Below are 10,220 nucleotides of genomic sequence, written 5' to 3'. Positions count from 1 at the left end.
AATGGGTTTCAATGATCAGCAGCCAGATTAACCTCCTTAATTTGAACCTGAAAGCCAATCAGAGTTGTCATTGACAATTTCCCCTACGAAACCTCCAAAAGTCTCGGCACAGAAAGTTGGAAGCCTTGCAATAACGGATTTTGATACAAAGAAATCCATCCAAATCTGTGTTCTATGAAATATGACAAAAAAGTAAGTGTGACCTTCTTGATGTGAACATTACATTAATGTCGTAATAGCAAAGGATTAGGAACATCGACGACCTACGCAATTATTGAATCAAATTCGGGGAAGATATTTATTTTTGCTTTTATTAATCATTAAAGTAAAAAAGAGATTTTATATTTATGGTAAGCTGACTTCGATATGTTATTCCATTACTGCTAAAATTACCAATGCTGACATATTGTTTCCCTGAATTGTTATTGTGATTTTTTTTTTACTCTCTGGCAAATCAGCTTTTTTTTAGAAGCATGAAACACTGAATCAACACAACTTTATTCTGGATGTGTCAGAATAGTTATAATTTGAGCATTCACTGAAGAATCCATTAAAACAACCAGACGTCTTGGTAGAATCGTCAAAGCCTTTAACTTTAGTCTGTCACATGAGGTTCACATTCTAAAATACTTCAAACAAAAATATTACCAGTAAAGAGATGTGCATGAATAGCATTCTTTTAACAAAACATGAGACGGATGAAGCAATGCCACTCAACACTATATTTTACAAACGTAACAATGCTATCCATTTTTCTTAAGGGCTATTTAATGAAAATGTTAGATGAGCTAATATGATTAACCGAGGAAAACATCTTTTCACCTTTGTTAATGTGCTATGCTACGCTAATGGTGAAACAGTATGTATCTGTTTCTGTGACCTCTTGCATCAGTGTTATACTCAGTGCATTGTTAAGTCCTCTGCTACGGGGCGGTGAATTCCTCGGCGCTATCTAGTCTCACTTAAACTAATGTGCAAATGTGACAATGTGACCTCCCCGTATTAAGGAAATTACACATTCGCTTGCATGCCGACTGCTCCTCCAGCACATGTCTGATGGCCAGCAGCCGTATTTAAGCTGTCATTTGTGATATTCTCCATTAATTTTTCATTAACCTGCCAATGCTGTCTACCACTGCCTGCTACTTAGTGAGCCATCACCACACATGCCAGTTTAGCAATATGCTCAACTTTATCTCAGCTCAGTTCATTATAACTCCTCGCCCAGCATGCTTAGGGCTTCAAGACATGGCAGCGGGAAAATAAAGTCTCCCACGCCACTGTCACAGTGTAATACCCAATGAATATTTTGATATGTTATCTGTCCTGCATCTGGTGACCGTCCATGTAACTATTGTTAAAGGGTATTCTGGGTTTTTTTTGGGGGGGTGGGGGGGTCTTTATGCCGCCTCAACAGAATACAAATTTACGGAGAGGAAAATGGCAGCTTTAACAATTATTTCCCTTGAATGCATGTCATCATTAAATTTATGTATGCTTCACAGTATCCGCAATGTCACACATGTAGCTGTACCAAAGGGAGAAACGCATGAATACAGATGTATATAATGTAGTTAGTTACTCCTCATTAGAAGAAAACAAAGTATTCACCGAGCAACTAAAAGCTGTCAGACTGACCATTCTAACCTTCAAAGCAAATACCAAAGATGCTGTTGTAAATGTCATGAACTTTCAAAGACTCTTGGGTATAACCCTCCTCTTCCACTCAATGAAATTATCCAACAGAGCCTTTTGTATTTTACTTTTTTATTGGATAAATACAAATGATGATGGGTGATTTAAATTACAGACTCCTTATACTGCTGAGGTCTTTCATAAGGCCTGCCTTGAAAAGCGATTGAAATTCTACTGATGCGCCCACCCTGACACTCTGCACACTTTACAAGCTCGTGTCTATAATCTCTGCATTGTGGGTACAGCATCTAAAGAGAAGCAGCTGCAAATGTGCTGTGTCCTAGAAAACTCAGTAGCTATATCCCGCCTCAAAAATATGTATCAATAACGTGATAGAAAAAAAACAAATCTTACATTATTTATTTGCTGGCTGCTTTCAATGCATCGCGTTTGCTAGTTTCAGCCTGGAAAAGGCAGTATCACCCACAAGACAATTTCCATTTGGGGGTTGAAGTATTTATATCGAGACACCTCCTTGCCCCCCCTAATGAGCCACGTCGTGGAGGATAATGAGGATGCTCCTTTTTCTCCCATGGACAATGAGAAGAGCAGACTTCCCTTTGGATGATTTGAAACCTGGCAGCCAGAAACCCCTCCAGAGGAAATCTCATTAAATGCTAAAATGGCATGCGAGCTAACCCCTACCTGCATCAGTGCACCTTTTGAATATGTCATCCCGCTCTTCCCAGGAACATGTTCTATCACGGAGCATCGCACTTCAAGCTGTGTCTCTAAATTAAAAGATGTTACAAAAAGATTGATTTATTTAGTCTGCAGAGGCACGTCGGTATTTCCTTGTGTCTCCGCCGTGCTGCTTCATGCTTGATGTAATACAACCCACAAGCTCTGTGCCATACTAATGAAAGGTTCCCCATTAAAGGAGCCATGTATTCTTTAGGAAAGATGGACTAACACGACCGCACATGCACAACTACTGTACGTACACCCAAACCACTAACCTCTGTGAAAACCTTTCCCCTCACCTCATTTCCTTTGGGTCTGTTGAGCATGTGCTGCTTGCCTTACCTTCAGAAAGGTCAAGTGCGGAACAGGTCTCCAGGCATGCACTCAACTAATTAAGTAGCAGTGGTGGAAAATGCGTACCTGCCGCAGGGAAACCGCAGCGGTCGGTAGCCACCCTCTGGGGGAACGCATAGATTGTTTCACATGCAAGCGAGGTAGAGATTTGCATAGCATTGCTCTCATGCAAAACATAAAAGAACTCTACGCCGTGGCAGGAAAAGAATACGTACGGCAGTAAAAACATGCTCTCTTGTTAGTTTCTTTTCCTGTTTGCGAGCACAAATCAAAGAAAATGTTCAGTAATTGAAATACGACCCTTCTGCCTTTTGAAACTTTAATCAAGGCCAGGAAATGAAGCTGCGCAATCTCGTTTTGTCAGATTGTATCTCATTAAAGCGAATGCTCCTTGACAAGAACTTTGATACAACTCACATGAACTTTGATTCCACTCACAACATTTCCTTGCTTCCGCTTTTGATCGATAACAACTGCTGTTATTCAATGATTCTTATAATCAAGGGATTATTTCTTTGTCGGTTTACTTTTCTATCAGACCTCATTGGTTAACGTCCATTTTCCCACTGCAGCAGTATGGCTTAGCAAGTCATCCGCTAAACAACATTATATTCCAATGGCATTTTGCTGGAGAAGAAAGCTGAAACTGGAAGACAAATGATAACGTAACTGTTATGGAGGCTGCAGTTTTGCAATTCAAACAAGTTTTCAGTGTTGGCTGGCTGAGGGCTGGACTCTGCCCGCTGCCTTCCATTTAAATGTGGGATCACAGAGGAAGTCATTTCAGTGCACAGGACTGTGCCCGAGGGACCCCCAGAGGAAAAGAAGGGGTACTCAGTGATAACAGACACCCTCTCCAGGACGCCTGATAAATGCAGTCAGTCTGAGTCTGTAACTTAGATAATTAAGTTCTTATTCAACTGAGGGATTGTGCCCAACAGCAAGTTCAGGAGGGCAGAACACAATAAGGATCCCAGCCAAATGACTTCCACTTACCCAAACTTTCACCACTTTTGTCACTCTCGCCAAACCCCGCTGGCCTCATGCAGCTATAAGCGGCTCAAGATTAGAGATCCTGAAGCTTTTAAAAATCCCAGCAGGTGGTGGAAATCATTGGTTCTTCAGTCTTAACAACACTAAGAGTTTCACTTAACCACTAATGGGAAAGTATCACGTATTACTGCGAGTCACTGAACAGTAACTTCCGCATACACCCAAGTTCCACCATAATACATTTCAAGGGCAAAGGGGCCTTTTTTATAAGATAATAATTTTAGCTTATATTTGCTTCTATTTATCCTTAATACATCTGTAATATGTGCAGATTCGATTTTTACAAATTAAATATAAAACAATAATCGTTGACCACCTAATACCTCTTCTACGCCAAAATTAGTAGGTTTATGCAATTGACTCCTCCCCATTGCCAGTAAGAGTTTGCCTTATCCTGTTTTATTCCTGGTCACGTTCGATGTTGCAAACGTATCGTAACCTGAGGCCCTATCCCACCTCTATGGGTTGCATCTTGCACAATATGAAGAAAAAATAGCTGTTGCACGTTTTTCCCAAGATGTAAACGATATATTGATTCATGGCTATTTTCACCCGGCAAAAATCAGAAGTTTAATGCCGGTGCAGAATCAGCGGCTACACGGTCAAAAAAAAGTCGAAGGAGAAGAAATTCACTTGTGTCATGTTTCCATCACTGCTGAGCTGATAAAAAAGCTAAAGGTGTGAGAAGTGATTTGTCCCAGGAGGGAATGACAATGTTTTTTTTCTTTTTGCAGACAAAATATAGATTTAAGTAGATGTTAATGGAAATAAGTGGGGTTGTTTGACCAGTGAAAAAGCGGCTTTAGTTAGATGAGCTACTGAACATGATACAAGCAAACATTTTGCAGACTTACAGTTTTGAAACCCTCATAGTCTCTATGTTACAGTTATTTATTGTCAGAACAATGTTCAAATTGGCCTTTTTGATCAGTACTGCACGTTTGTGTTGTTAAATCGGATGTAATTTGAGAGTCATTGGCATCTTTATTGAAATTAAATCATAAATCCGTCAGTGTTTTGTGTGAATAAAATACCATCCGTGGTGTAAACATGCATTAAGGATGTGGACTGCTGATGCGATGCCTCATTGACCCTTAATGTGTGGGCATTTTGGAATAAATAATGGTAAATCATTCGTAAACGTGACTCTGTGAAATTGGGGAACTAATGCCCTTACTTTGGGAAAACTGGAGACCATAATGACAGCGAGTGCAAAACCATGAGATTGCTTCTGTCTGCCTGGGATAGATTCTCAGAGGGAAATTATCATAGATCGTGGTGAAGCTCATTGCAATCACACTGGCCCTGGTTTAGTATAATGTGACTTATCAAAGCATTTCCATTGTGTCATTACTTCCATGCTTCCGGAGACAATGGGCTCATTCAGTCAGTATCACTTCTTCTCTTGTCTTTTACCGTCTCCTCTTTCAGAAGCCCTCAACTGCCCCCAATCCACATAGTAAATATTTTAGGATATTTCCTGCTCACTCCAGCCGGCTCTCTGCTCTGATTTCAGTTACTCATTCGATTTTGCTATTTGAGTTTGTATGCCTGTAAATGAATGAATACTGACATTTCTGTGAAATTGGAGTGACAGCACGTACAGGAATCTTCCCGATGGAAAGGGTTAAACTTGATACCACTCCTATAGCTGTCATTTAAAAGAAATGGTTAGTAATTTACCTTAGCAAAAAGACTGGATCTGGGAAGCAGCTAGACAATCGATCAATAACCCTTTATATCCTTTAAGCACTTTCCCCTAATTGTTGATGTATTATTTTAAATGTGCTATAATGTAAGTATCTTTTATAAAGCCAGCATTAGCATTCATGACAGTTGGCCTTCCAGTAGCCTACTTACCTGAGGAAGAGATCATTTCTAAGAGCTGCCTTCCGTGATGGAAAGCAACAGTAATGTTATGTCTTGATTTGCCTCGATTTCTTCTTCTTTGCCAGGGGATGGACAATCAAGTGATATTTCAACATGTTTGATATAAAACACAAATGTGCAACAAACATCATTCGAACAGTCAATCAAAATTAGTTTAATTAAATGTATTATAATAATTGCTTTGTCACAGAATGAATCTAGGAATAAATGGAATAGAGTGAAGAACATGTATCAATGTACAGCACAGAAAGATTTGAATTTCAAAATAAGAGTGGGTGAAATTGGAAAGCGTTCAACATCATTACGAGCTTAGTTATACTTTCCGCAGGTTTAGGAAGAAAAAGAGGCAGCACTAAATGATATTCTGAGCAGTCATCATGAAAATATAATAAGATAAATCCAGTCTCAGTATTTTAAATATGTGCTGCATGTGCTCGTTGACTTGAAATTTTCAGTTTGTTTCACGTTTTGGCTACAACCCAATCATTGATGTTCTGGGCAACATTTTACCTTTGGCAAATATCAAATATTTTTGCTGTCAGAGAATGATTACCAGCCCGAAGTCGAGGTATGTGATCTGTCATCATTCTGTCATCACATACACAGAAGGTAAGACACTGATGTGCTAGAAGAGACAATAACTTGTTAATGCAGCTTTAAAACATAAATCTACAAGCCTGTCATCTTCGTGATGAATTGCTGAAAGTCACCCACTCAACATTTACCTCCGATTTCAACAGTTCTCCTCACATGGAAGCACTGGAATTTACATCTGAACGACTTCACACACCCTCTAAATCTGAGAAGAAAAAAAAAAGAGTAAAAGACATAACAGGTCTCATCTGTTCTGTCAGCCTGCAAAATGGGCACAGCCTAATGGTGTGAGGTTGGCAGAGAGACTCTAAAGCTATATGGAGGCAACAAAAGAATCAATCTGAAATGCATGACAAGTTGCACTACATGGGCTCAAAATGTAAGAGGATTATTAATGTTTGCTGACTTAACTGGGACTTGCACTGAGCTCCACTGGAATTGTCAGCCTCTGTGTTTCACAGCATCAAAGTTGTTTGACTACTGACTCATTAAAACCGTTCCATCACCAATATTCAGTCTGAACCAATTCAGTCAAACATGGCATAGCTCCATGCACAGAAAGTATGTTATGCACCATTAGACAACTGGTTGGTCTGCTTTGCTAAGGAAATGACAGAGAGATCCGAGTTCATACTGTAATAATTCATTTGAGGACATGTTCAGTTACAGTGAGCGATTACTGAGACCTTTGTGAACCCGTCAGTAAATAAATATTGTACATGCACAGACAGAAATCGCACTGCAGGGCTGCACGCTGGCACTCGATTTCCAGATACTGTGAAATGAACTGTTACAATCACAGCTCAATCGTGTGTTTTAATCCTTCGCATCTGTTTAATTTAATTGTTCCTCTGTGATTTCTATTTCTCTATGCGTTTCCCGTCTGTAAAAAGTGCTTCATAAACTTCCTTGCATTAGTATGGGTTTTAATCAAATTCCCATTCCCTGTGTCATCTGTGAGCATCGAATGATGACCTACCACAAAGTGTCAAGAGAAAGCCTGTGCAATTCTGTCTGCTGACGCCTTTTTCCCAGTTTGTCAAAGTCACGCTGGTGCTTTGACACATATCATTGCTTGACTTTGAAGTGAATGTCTTATTCTTTTAGACATGCCAACGCTTCCGCGCCTCTTCAAGGCGCTGAAGCTGAAAGTTTCCCAACGTGTTTTTCTCTCGCCCAGAATAAATGACTTGTGAGCTGCATGCGGCAAGCATGATGATGGCACTTCAAAGTTCAAGAACTACATGGGAGTTTTTGCCAGTGTTATCTGTATTTGATGTACAAATCACATAATTATTATTACTGTCAGTTATTTTCAATGGTTTTACGGTATGTTCGATTTGTTTTCCCAACTTTTCAGACAGCTCATGCTATCATTTCTTAGATTGGTATGAAAATAAACTTTGAGCAGATAAATTCAGCCTAAAGGTTCATGGTTGGGTTCTTCCACTCTGTATTACTGCATGTATGGACTATTGTAATTGGAGTGTCCAGAATCCAGGAATTAAAATGAAATACTTGAGAAAACCACTGGTGATTTGAGTACTTTATTGCATTAATACACATTCTCCAGCCCTGTATCGCTAGTATTTTCATTCATTTTGGGAGTGTTGTCTGACATTTTTCTTGCCAAGAACCCTACCAAATTTACAACATTGTCTAGTGGTGGGGTTCTTGTCTTTACTTAAACAGACACACATGTCTACTTAGAAGAAGAGATGTTTTTTTATTGTATTTATTTCAGGAATTAAATTAATGCTCACATCCACAGCCCTCAAGTGCAGCAGTGGAATAAGTCTCAGTAATTTACACCTCTTGCAGTACAGGCTATTAACAAATATTAAGTACATTGGCCGAATACAATGGATACAAAGAGGTGATGATGAAAACATCAGAGCAGTGTGCGGACATAAATGTTTCTCCTTTCTCCTTAAGCTAAGAACACAATAGCGCATAATAAAGGGTTCTGATGTGGGTGATCGGGTTTGATGCATGGGGCCAAGCAAATACAGTGATTCCCTGCTGCTTGATAAATGCTCTGGTAACGGATAGTGGCCTTTCAGAAATCCCAGAATGCTGTCATGCATTCTTGCACTGAGGGGAGTTGAGCCTCTTTGCCAAAGACTCCCAAGACAAAACGATATGTCAGACCCGTGGCCCCTGGTGGTTTATCATGCAAAGGTCACACATATCGCTGCGCCGAGGCCCTGATGAGCTTCCAAAGAGGGGCCGTGTTAAGTCGACAGGAACTGCAGTTTAACACAGGGCTTCAGTTTGGTTTAGATTATTAAAAAACACTTCTCATCCTTCAAATCGTGATATCAACCCGTAGTTCACCTTGTATTATACAAACTTGTACTGATCTTAAAAAGGCTGGAAATATTGTTTGCTGTCTTCCTTGATCTGGCCAGCCAACTAAAGGCTCTTATATACTTCTACATATCCGTTTCTCGGAGAGGTCTCAGCGGTGGACAAAGAGTCTTTTTGATTGATTTTTGATATCCGTCTAAAAACAATTCCCCGCCAAACCCATAGGTGGCGCAACGGAAGACGAGCTCAGAGAAGCCTACCCCATTTGGGAAGAAGAAGTCCACGTGTCTCTGTTGACATGTTAGCTTGCGTCCCACACACTGAACCATGGCAACTAACAGAACTAAATAAAGTGACACCCAGCGGGTCAAGATGCTGATGTAATCGTTTCTTAGCGCAGCGGTTCCCCGGTCTTGTTTCAGAACTGTGTTGCTGATTCCACAGCTTGAATCTGCTTGAGGCTACATGTAGCTAGAAGCTACCCGGAGCTAGCTCCCCCCCAGCTTCCACACACAGTCAGCAGGGACTCCCGGCACTAACAACTACTATCCAGTGTTTGCTTCTAACCTGACGGTATTATAGAAACAGTGTCATGATAGAAGTGGAATTAAAGTCGTGACGGCGGGTTCTTGCACTGTTACCACCGCAGTTAGCATGGTGGCTAGCCTAGCCCGCTAGCCTAGCCTGCTAGTGCCGTTTTGAAAGCTCGTTATAACCGTATGTGACCGTGCACACATGCCCTCAGTGCTCTAACGAGCCACCGTCAGCCGGACAACTCCGCTGGCTTAACACACACGTCACATTAATCGTAGAATCATAGTTGTGTTCATATCTGTGGTTGTGTTCGTGTTTGTGGCTACAAGTAAACAGGAAGTTTGAGGTCCGGAAATACGGAAATGACGTCATACGGAAATTATGTCGTTCGCGGACCAATCACAGCCAAGAGCGGTCCGTCGGGTCTCCAACATGAAGACGGATAGTTAGAAAAATCAGACGTGTACGAAAAGCTGTCCGAAGCACTCGGAGAGGGCGTTTCACGACGGATAGGGTGGTCTTATCTATCCGTAATAGAAAAAACGGAGAGGCATAAATTGGCCTTAAATCACAGATGACACACCACCACAACATCCACATTATTTTTGTTATTATGTTAGTTTTAAAATACACAACTTTTGCTTTAGGGGCGGCAATGCGGTTGGTATACTTTTTTACTTTAAATGGAGTTTGCAACTTCTCCCCATGTCTGTGTGGGTTTCCTCCAGGTACTCCGGCTTCCTCCCACATGTCACAAGGCATGCAGATTAGTGTAATGTTAATTTGAGACTCTAAATTGACCGTAGATGTGACTGGTTGTCACATCTCTCTGCATGTTGGCTCTGTGATTCGCTGGTGACCTTTCCACGGTGTAACCCCGCCTTTCGCCCAATGTCAGCTGGGATTGGCTCCTGCTCCCTAAAGGATTGTCCACACCGTTATTAAGCCCCTGAAATACAGACTTTTGGAAACATTAAAGCTTTTGGATGACGCCGTCTCTTACATTCGCCTCCAGTCAAAACTTCCAGTCATAACTCGACTACCAGTGATTGCAAAGCAATCTACAAACTACTACACCATACTCCAGGAAAAATGCACGCTTCAAG

Source organism: Limanda limanda, chromosome 17 (genome assembly GCF_963576545.1).
Source record: "Limanda limanda chromosome 17, fLimLim1.1, whole genome shotgun sequence".
NCBI classification, from domain to species: Eukaryota; Metazoa; Chordata; class Actinopteri; order Pleuronectiformes; family Pleuronectidae; genus Limanda; species Limanda limanda.
This window is presented reverse-complemented; position numbering follows the sequence as displayed.